The following is a 7,560-nucleotide window of genomic DNA, read 5'->3' as shown; positions in this document are numbered from 1 at the left end:
TCAGAGACAGACCCCTGGACATCAGGCTGCAGGGTTTGGAGTAGGTTGGTGTCCCTCCTTGCGACCCCAGAGTGGAACCTGGCAACCAAACTGAAAATGTAAAGCTGGGAAATGATATGTGGGGGTCTGAACAAAGTCAGGAGTGTTCTGGTGTGAAGGGTGCTGGGGATTGCTGGGCTGTGGCCCTGAGCCCCACGTCCTACTCTGCTGTGGCCACTGTGCCCTTTGCTATGAGCCCATCAGAAGTTTTTAAGCTAAACAAACAAAAAACCCCACTACTGCATGAGGTATAACATTCAGTACTACTTGTGCCTTGTAAAGTGGTGTGGTGTTCTGTTGTCAGCCTGCAGAAGGAGGAATGAACAGTTGGGAGAGAGTGCTGGATGGGTACAGTGCACTCAGTGCACCTGAGGTGGTGGCAGCAGTTCACATCAGTGGAATTAACAAAACGAGAGTGAAAAACATTTCATTTTAAAGCAGTTTTTCTCTTGTCAGCTAAGTTTCATTACCCTTCGCAAACAGATCCCTACTGACATGCAGACAAAGCAGAAATTTGTTTTAAGATTTTTAATTTTTCTGAAACTAGTTGCAATGAGGAGTGGAAAATGGTTCAGTGAATCCCATACAACCCTATAGTTAGCTCTCAGCCATCAGAATTGAACATACAAAGCTTGCTGTAAATTCACCTCCCCTCTGCGTGCTTGGTTCATTTTAGTCCATAAACAGAAGCTTGAGGCAGTTGGAGCATTCTTGTGCTTTCACGGCAGCACAGCAACAGTTGTGTCTGTTTTTCCTGTAAGTGATTGGTCATATTGGTATACATCTGTGTTCTTTGAAGTTTGGCAAACATTTATATTCATTCTTCAAATAAATGTCTGAAAAGCGACGACCATATTTTTGTATTGACAGACCATGGATTTTTTTGTTACTTTAAGCCTGCAACTCAGCAGCAGAGCAGATAATATGGCCATTGTAGATGATACGAAGATAAACCTCTTGTACTCAATAGTAAACTTGTTTCTGCTCCTTCCTGGTTTTTTGATCACTGATTTTTCAGTGATTTGTTGAAGCCTGAGTATGCATCTTGTAGTTGCAGTGAGATGATCGTCTCGGACAGGGCTGTGTGATTTTATGTCCTGTTGTCCCCCTGTTGGTCGGGACTGTCTCACTGTGGCTGATTCCAGGCTTGTGATGGTGGGAATGTTTCTGGGAGCTCCGATCCCTCCATGCAGAGCAGATGGGATGGCAGCACTGTGGTTTTCATCCCACCCAGATAATAAACCACCACGAAGGGTATCTGAGAAGCAATGCAAAGCAGCGATAATTGCTGTCTGCAGTAATTTAGCAAGCATGTTTAGCAAGACTTTTTTTTTCCCATGGCAGAATTTCTGGTGGCTGGCCTTGTCCATAATGAGCTGTTTGCTGCGTTCCATGATGAGGAACAGTTCTGTTCAGTGGTGGGTTAAATTTTCCCATACAAATTGCATAGCAGCTTATAAAGCATTTGGAGTATTTCTATGTGAGAAATATATGTAATTTTACTTTTGGAGTCTCGATAATTTGGATAACTCGTTGATTCCATACTGAGTTTGTCTATCTAGTACCTTATAAATACTGTTTGCATTTGTTTATGCAGGACACAATTCATTATTGAAACTGTGTTCCATAGGCAAGTGGTTTTTTTATCATTTGTCATTCTATTCAACTACTAATAATATCAAAAGCTGAAAAGTCAGGGCATTCTTGAAAGGAGTGGGTTGTACCAAATGAAAAGCAAATGAGTTTTGAAAAGATTCAGTAAATTTTCCTGTCTTCCTCTTACCAAAATGGCTCAGTTATTCACTTCTGTTAGTTTTAATTTTACTGCTTATTTAATTTGATTAACTTTTGTCTCAACTTTTCGTGTATTATTAGCTCCTCACTGTCTCATTCAGGTTCTTGTTGGCACTTAGTGACATCCTCTTCACTCAGAGATCTTATGCTTCTATTACAGAACAGTCAAGGAATCCTCCCTGTCCTTTAAAACAGAAGAAATCACCTCAGTGAACACTTCTCTGCTGGTAAATGTGTAGGAGTATATGCCATTCTTAGTCCTTCCAGCCCTTTCTTAAAATTGAAAGGCACTTTCAGAACAGGAAGCAAAGAATACCAATGATAACCATGCAGCTTTATTTCCAGTTGTATAAAAATTGATAATGTGATTTTGCCAAATATTGCAACAGAATACCACGCAATAAGAAAATCTCAGGAAAAGGTTTGAGTGGGTGTCTGGAGGAATTGGGCAACTGATTTTCTTGTGCCTAATGCAGTACTTACTGCACTACTTAGGCCATAAGGTTTTGTTTGATATAATTCCTGCAAAACTGTGGCTTGCTGTTGACTACCAGGATAAGTTTGGATTAGACAAAGCTATATATTCAATATAACATACATATCATTCTGTAAGATTTTTGCTGCTTTATCAAGTATTTTGTTTCTGCCAGGGAAGAATTCGTAGGAATACTCTAGACAGCTTTCAGTGTTTTGAGCATATGTGAAAAATGCCTGACATCTTTCCCAGAAAAGCACTCATTTAATATGATTAACTTTGCTTGATATGAGGGAAAAGGCATTTTAGCTCTGTGTTGATTTTGCATTGATTTGGAGATAAGATCAGTGTTCATTTTTTAGATGCCTTTAAAGTTTTACGCAGCCCTTCTAAATGATGAGGTTGGAATCCCCACTAGCCTTGGGTTTCACGTAGTCTGTCTGATGTGGCCATGTCCAAGCCCTCAGTAGCCACTGTGGTCCATGGCATGATGCTTTTGTCCTATAACCAGTCTAGCAAACCATATGCTATGAAGTTGCTTGTAAATGAATTAGTTGATCAGAATTGCCTACTGTTATATATTTGAGATAAATTGCATTATTCTAATACTTCTTTCAGAGCTAGTCAGGTACAATTTCAAGTTACTGAAATCCAGGCACGGATACACGTAATTAACATTTGGAAAATAGTAATAGTTGTTAATTTTCCTTAGGAAGCAGCACCTGCTTTGTGCCATGCTTTTCCTTTGCATGGAAAACACCCAAGAGCAGCATGTAGGCAGTGGGTGGAGGATAGGGACAGGGTAGTGGCTAGTGTTTGTTCAGGGCAGCCCAGATGTGGTTTACATTATGGTGAGTCTTGCAGTAAACGCTTCCAGCACCAGAACAGTACATCCACTATGTTCCAGTTAGTTGAACTGCTGAGAATCTGTGTCCTTGTGTCTGCACTTTGGTCGAGAAAAACTGCCACTTGCTCAGCTGTGAAACCTGGATTCCCTCTCTGGTGGTCCAGGCTGTGCCTGAGGGTGAAGGGACGCTCGCCCACCCCAGGTGCAGTGCTGGGGGTGTGGCTTTCCTTGCGCTGGAGTTACTGGGGGAGGGTGGTTGACACTGAATGTGGGCACTGATTCTGTCGCTTGTTAAAATGAGGAGTGTTATGCTGCATGTTCTCAATGAACGCAGCAGGAAAATCTGCCCACCTCCCCATAGCATTACTATATTACATGAGTAACACAGTGTTGCAGATACTGTATCTGATATGTATAGCACAATGCATATGGTCCTGTTATCAAAGTGGGGCCCAAGTTAAAGAGAGAGATTCATTCTTCTCCTGGTCAAGATCCTTAGAGATGAGATGAAATGCAAATATGTGCCTTTTCAGATGTACCCCATCAAAGAGAGGAGGAGAGAGATAGTTATGTTTCAGACACGCGAATTTCCAGCACTTTAAATAATATTCCTTCTCCTGTTGTGTTGTTGTTGTTGTTTTTAATTTCTGTGCAAAACAAGCAATGAAAAAATATATAGTGATAGAAGGGCTTGTGAAATCAGACTGTTTGATGCTGGAAGCATCGTTTCGCAGAAGAACAGATCCAGAAGGCGAGAGATGCTGGAAGTGTTTCATGGGAAAAGTTGCATCCGAAGGAGCATCAAGGTTTTGTTCAGAATCTGTTGTGCTCCTGGTGTGGCCTGAAGCTTGGGGTGCAGCAGCACTTTGCTGATGTGCTGCACGGGCGGGTGCAGCTCCCTGAGACAAGCAGGGAGTGTGCTCCTATGGCTCTGCTGTGGCTGCATCTGGTCTTCGTTAAGGTTCCAGTTGTGGCTAACGAAGTACAGATGTGAACTGCTTTCCAGAGGGACGAAAGAGGAGGAGGGGAAGAACAGGAAGCGCTCAGAATGTGGGCTGGGGGGAGGGTAAACCATTCCTTGGTGTTTTGTATGTGACAGCGAGGCCAGCCCTGGGAGAAGAGTTGCTGCCTTTTAAGGATGTAAAGACAGACGTATCTTTCTCCTTACACTGCCAACTGTCAAAAAAGAAACTGTGTTCTTGCCTTGGATTACATGAGAACGTGCTTCTGGTGCTTCTTGTTTCTTCACCTGGCTGGCATTGTTTTGTACATATCTTGAGACAGCAAAAGTGAAGTACAGCTGTCCCTGGGGGGTGTTGTTCTGATGCTGGAGATGTCTCCTTGCTCACTGAGGAGTAGAGTCTTTTCAGGGTAAAGGTAGAACGGAGGTTCTGGCTGCCTTTTGTTGCTGGAGGGTCCCCTGGTCTTTCTGCAGGAGTTATGGGAGGATGAACCCCAGCGTCCTGGCCCTGTCTCCCATCAGTGTGTGAGCTCAATCTGCTGCACCATCCTGCTGTGCTGCTGGCACGATGTGATCCGTGCTGCTTCCCAGCCCTCGCCTGGTTGCAGTGCTCTGTGGTGCTCAGCAGCTGTGCCTCTGTTAGGTAGCAAGGCCACCTGCGTTCTGCATGGTAGTTTGTTTTTGCACTTCACCTGGGGATGTCACCCTGATGCCTTTCTAGCTTTTAAATAATTAAAATAATAAATGCAAGCATAAATTCATGAATATATAATAGAGCCTTTTATGTTTATGGAAATGATCTTTACAAGAGAATGGCATTTACTGAGTCAGAAACACTTGATCCCCTATCAAAAGTAGGTTGCAGTGCACAGAGGGCTGTGCTGAAATGATTGGTCTCTCAAAGCAGGAGCAGTAACTGAATTGAAATAATGCACATTATACCTCTGTCAGAGCAGTGTCCTTCGTGTGAGGGACATGTCTATGGGAAATAACCAGCTTCTGCTGCAGCTGGGCTGCAGGAGAAGGTTTGACAGTGGATTCTCCATCCATCTGATAACTAACTTGTCCTTAGCTCCAGTGAGAGAATGGGAACTCCTCTGCGTTAGTCGGATGAAACATTCCTTCAAGCACTTCTGGAGGGCAGAGGCACGGGAGGGACTGGTCAGAGAGAGGCAGTGTTTTCCTGCTGCAGAAACTTAGCATGCTTGTGAACTGCTCTTTGCCCATTGCTGCTTTGGATGAATGCATGCAAGCACTGCCCACCTTACAAATTCATCGTGTTCTGTCCAATTTGGCCACAGTGCTGACTGTCTTATCCATGCTCACCATCTCCTGCCCAACTGAGTTTGTAAAGAAGGCAGAGCTTGCCTGTGCTGATGGGAGAGTGTTGGTGCCCTAGAATAACAAAATCAAACCAAGCCCAGAGCGCATCACCAGGAAATGTTTCTTCCTCTGTTTCTGTTACACCCAGTTGGTAGCAGGCTGCTGGGGCCTGTCAGGTTAGTTTTGTATATGGGTGGGAGTGGAGAAGGAACAAGGGGAACAGCAGAGCTCCAGCTTTTCAGAGCAGAGGTGTATTGTGGTCTATAGCATATGGGTGGCATGGATGCCAGAAGTGACATCCTGGCAGTTTGTCCATGGGATAGGAGCTCTCAGAGAGGAATCCCTTGGGCGTCAGCAGCTCCCACTGAGTTTTGAAGTTGTCAGAGGCCATCACCATTCACAAAAGTGTAATGCTGCCAATAGTTTACAAGTAACAGCAGGAAGGAGTTGTCCCATTGTATGGAGTGAGACCGCACCTCTAATACTGGGTTCAGTTTTGGTCCCGTCACTACAAGAAAGGTTTTGAGTTGCTCAGGTGTGTGCAGAGAAGAGCAGTGAAGCTGGTAAAGGGACAGGGAAGGAAGGCCTACAAGGTGTGTCTCAGGGAAGTAGGGTTTCATTGCTTCCTACACCTACCTGATGGGAGGCTGTGGTGAGGAGGTGCTGGTCTCTTTTCTCAGGTGATAAGTGGTAAGGATGCAAGGCAATGTCATCAAGTGGCACAAGGAGAGGTTTAGGTGGAATATCAAGAATAATTTCTTCCCAGAGAGGATGGCTGAACATTGGAACTGGCTGCCCAGGGAGGAGGTGGAGTTGCCATCCCTGCAGGTATTTAAGCAATGTGGACATAGCACTAAGGGATGTGGTTTAGTGATGGGATTCAGTGGGTCAGGATGGTGGCTGGGCTTGGTGATCTTGAAGGTCTTTTCCAGCCTAGATGATTCTGTTTTCTTTTAAGCCTCATTGTGTTTCTCTGCACACTAGTACTTCTAACTCTGTACAAAATACACTATTCAGTTTATTTCCTTTCAGAAGTTTCCACTCACTGTAGGCTAAATACAGTTTCTTACCCTCTTGTCTCTGTTCAAGTCCACGAACTCTTATCTTCTTGCTTTCAGGGAACTGCAGGCTGTCAAGGCTCTTAAAGATTTGATTTCCTTTCAGAAACGTACTGTTTGTTTGATACAACACAGCACAAGCCTGTATTCCTTCAGCTGCTGGGAGTTTCTTCTGGCATCCTATAGCTTTTGGGAAATAGATGCCTTTCCCCTGTGTGTCATGAAGTGCCATTCATACAGACACGCTACGTTTGACATCTTGTACTAGTGACAGAAATTTCTGACTTGGTTGATCAAAGCCAGGTGGCAATACCTAGCATGACTTAAATGTCCTTTAAAGGTATTTTTCCTGCTGTCCCCAGTTCTGGGTATAGGCTTAAAAGAAAAAAACAATTAAGACTTTAAGAAAATGAGAATGACTGCATTTTCTGTGGGTAGAAATCAGCATTCCTGTAGTGGGTGGAGGTGCATCAGAGACTTACTTTTAGAAGGATGTAGCACTGAATTTCCAGTTCAAAAAATCCTGCATTCTGTTTCCATATTTCTTTTGACGTTTCTTTCTGGAAGGGTCTGGGATATGTCAGCATAGACCTGAGGAGGTTGTGTTTTTACCACGTTCAGCATGGAACAAGCAGATGTAAGGAACTGGGTAGTGTATTCGGAGACATCTTTTTGCTTTAAGGAGCAAAACTTTTCAACTACCTGAAATTCATCCCTGTTTTTATTACTTCTGATCCTGCTTTATTTCCTCTATGTATTTTGGCATTTATGAAGCGTGGGTCACATATTTGTATTGTTTTCCACCTGAAAATTTCCTACTGGTTATAGTTGCAAATAAAAATATATAATCTGATTTTAAAGTAAATCACAAAAACCATTTTTTTTCCTCCTTTACCAACTGAATGTGCTTGACAGCACGTTGTGCCTCATCTCCTTTGCTGCTTCCCGGTTAGTCAGTTTCCCCTGTTTGTGCAGGTCTTTCCCACAACCACTGGGAAGAGAAAAACATTTTAATCATAGGAAAACATGATTGTCAGCCCCCCCACTCCTAAACTGGAAGGAG

At 43.5% G+C, this 7,560-nt stretch overlaps 2 protein-coding genes across 2 annotated transcripts in view; both read left to right on the top strand.

Annotated features, from left to right (window-relative positions):
• CYTH3 (cytohesin 3) overlaps positions 1–7,560 on the top strand; it is a 425,983-nt gene that overhangs the window by 278,860 nt on the left and 139,563 nt on the right. The window lies entirely within an intron of this gene.
• The window catches only part of IFT140 (intraflagellar transport 140), a 68,677-nt gene that overhangs the window by 51,502 nt on the left and 9,615 nt on the right, over positions 1–7,560 (top strand). The gene's annotated exons all lie outside the window — the stretch shown is intronic.

Source organism: Cyrtonyx montezumae, unplaced genomic scaffold, assembly GCF_038088225.1.
Source record: "Cyrtonyx montezumae isolate F1298 unplaced genomic scaffold, pur_monq_1.0 scaffold_16, whole genome shotgun sequence".
In the NCBI taxonomy this organism is placed as follows: domain Eukaryota; kingdom Metazoa; phylum Chordata; class Aves; order Galliformes; family Odontophoridae; genus Cyrtonyx; species Cyrtonyx montezumae.
Note: the sequence above shows the minus strand (reverse complement) of the source record. Positions and strands in the feature narration are given on the sequence as shown.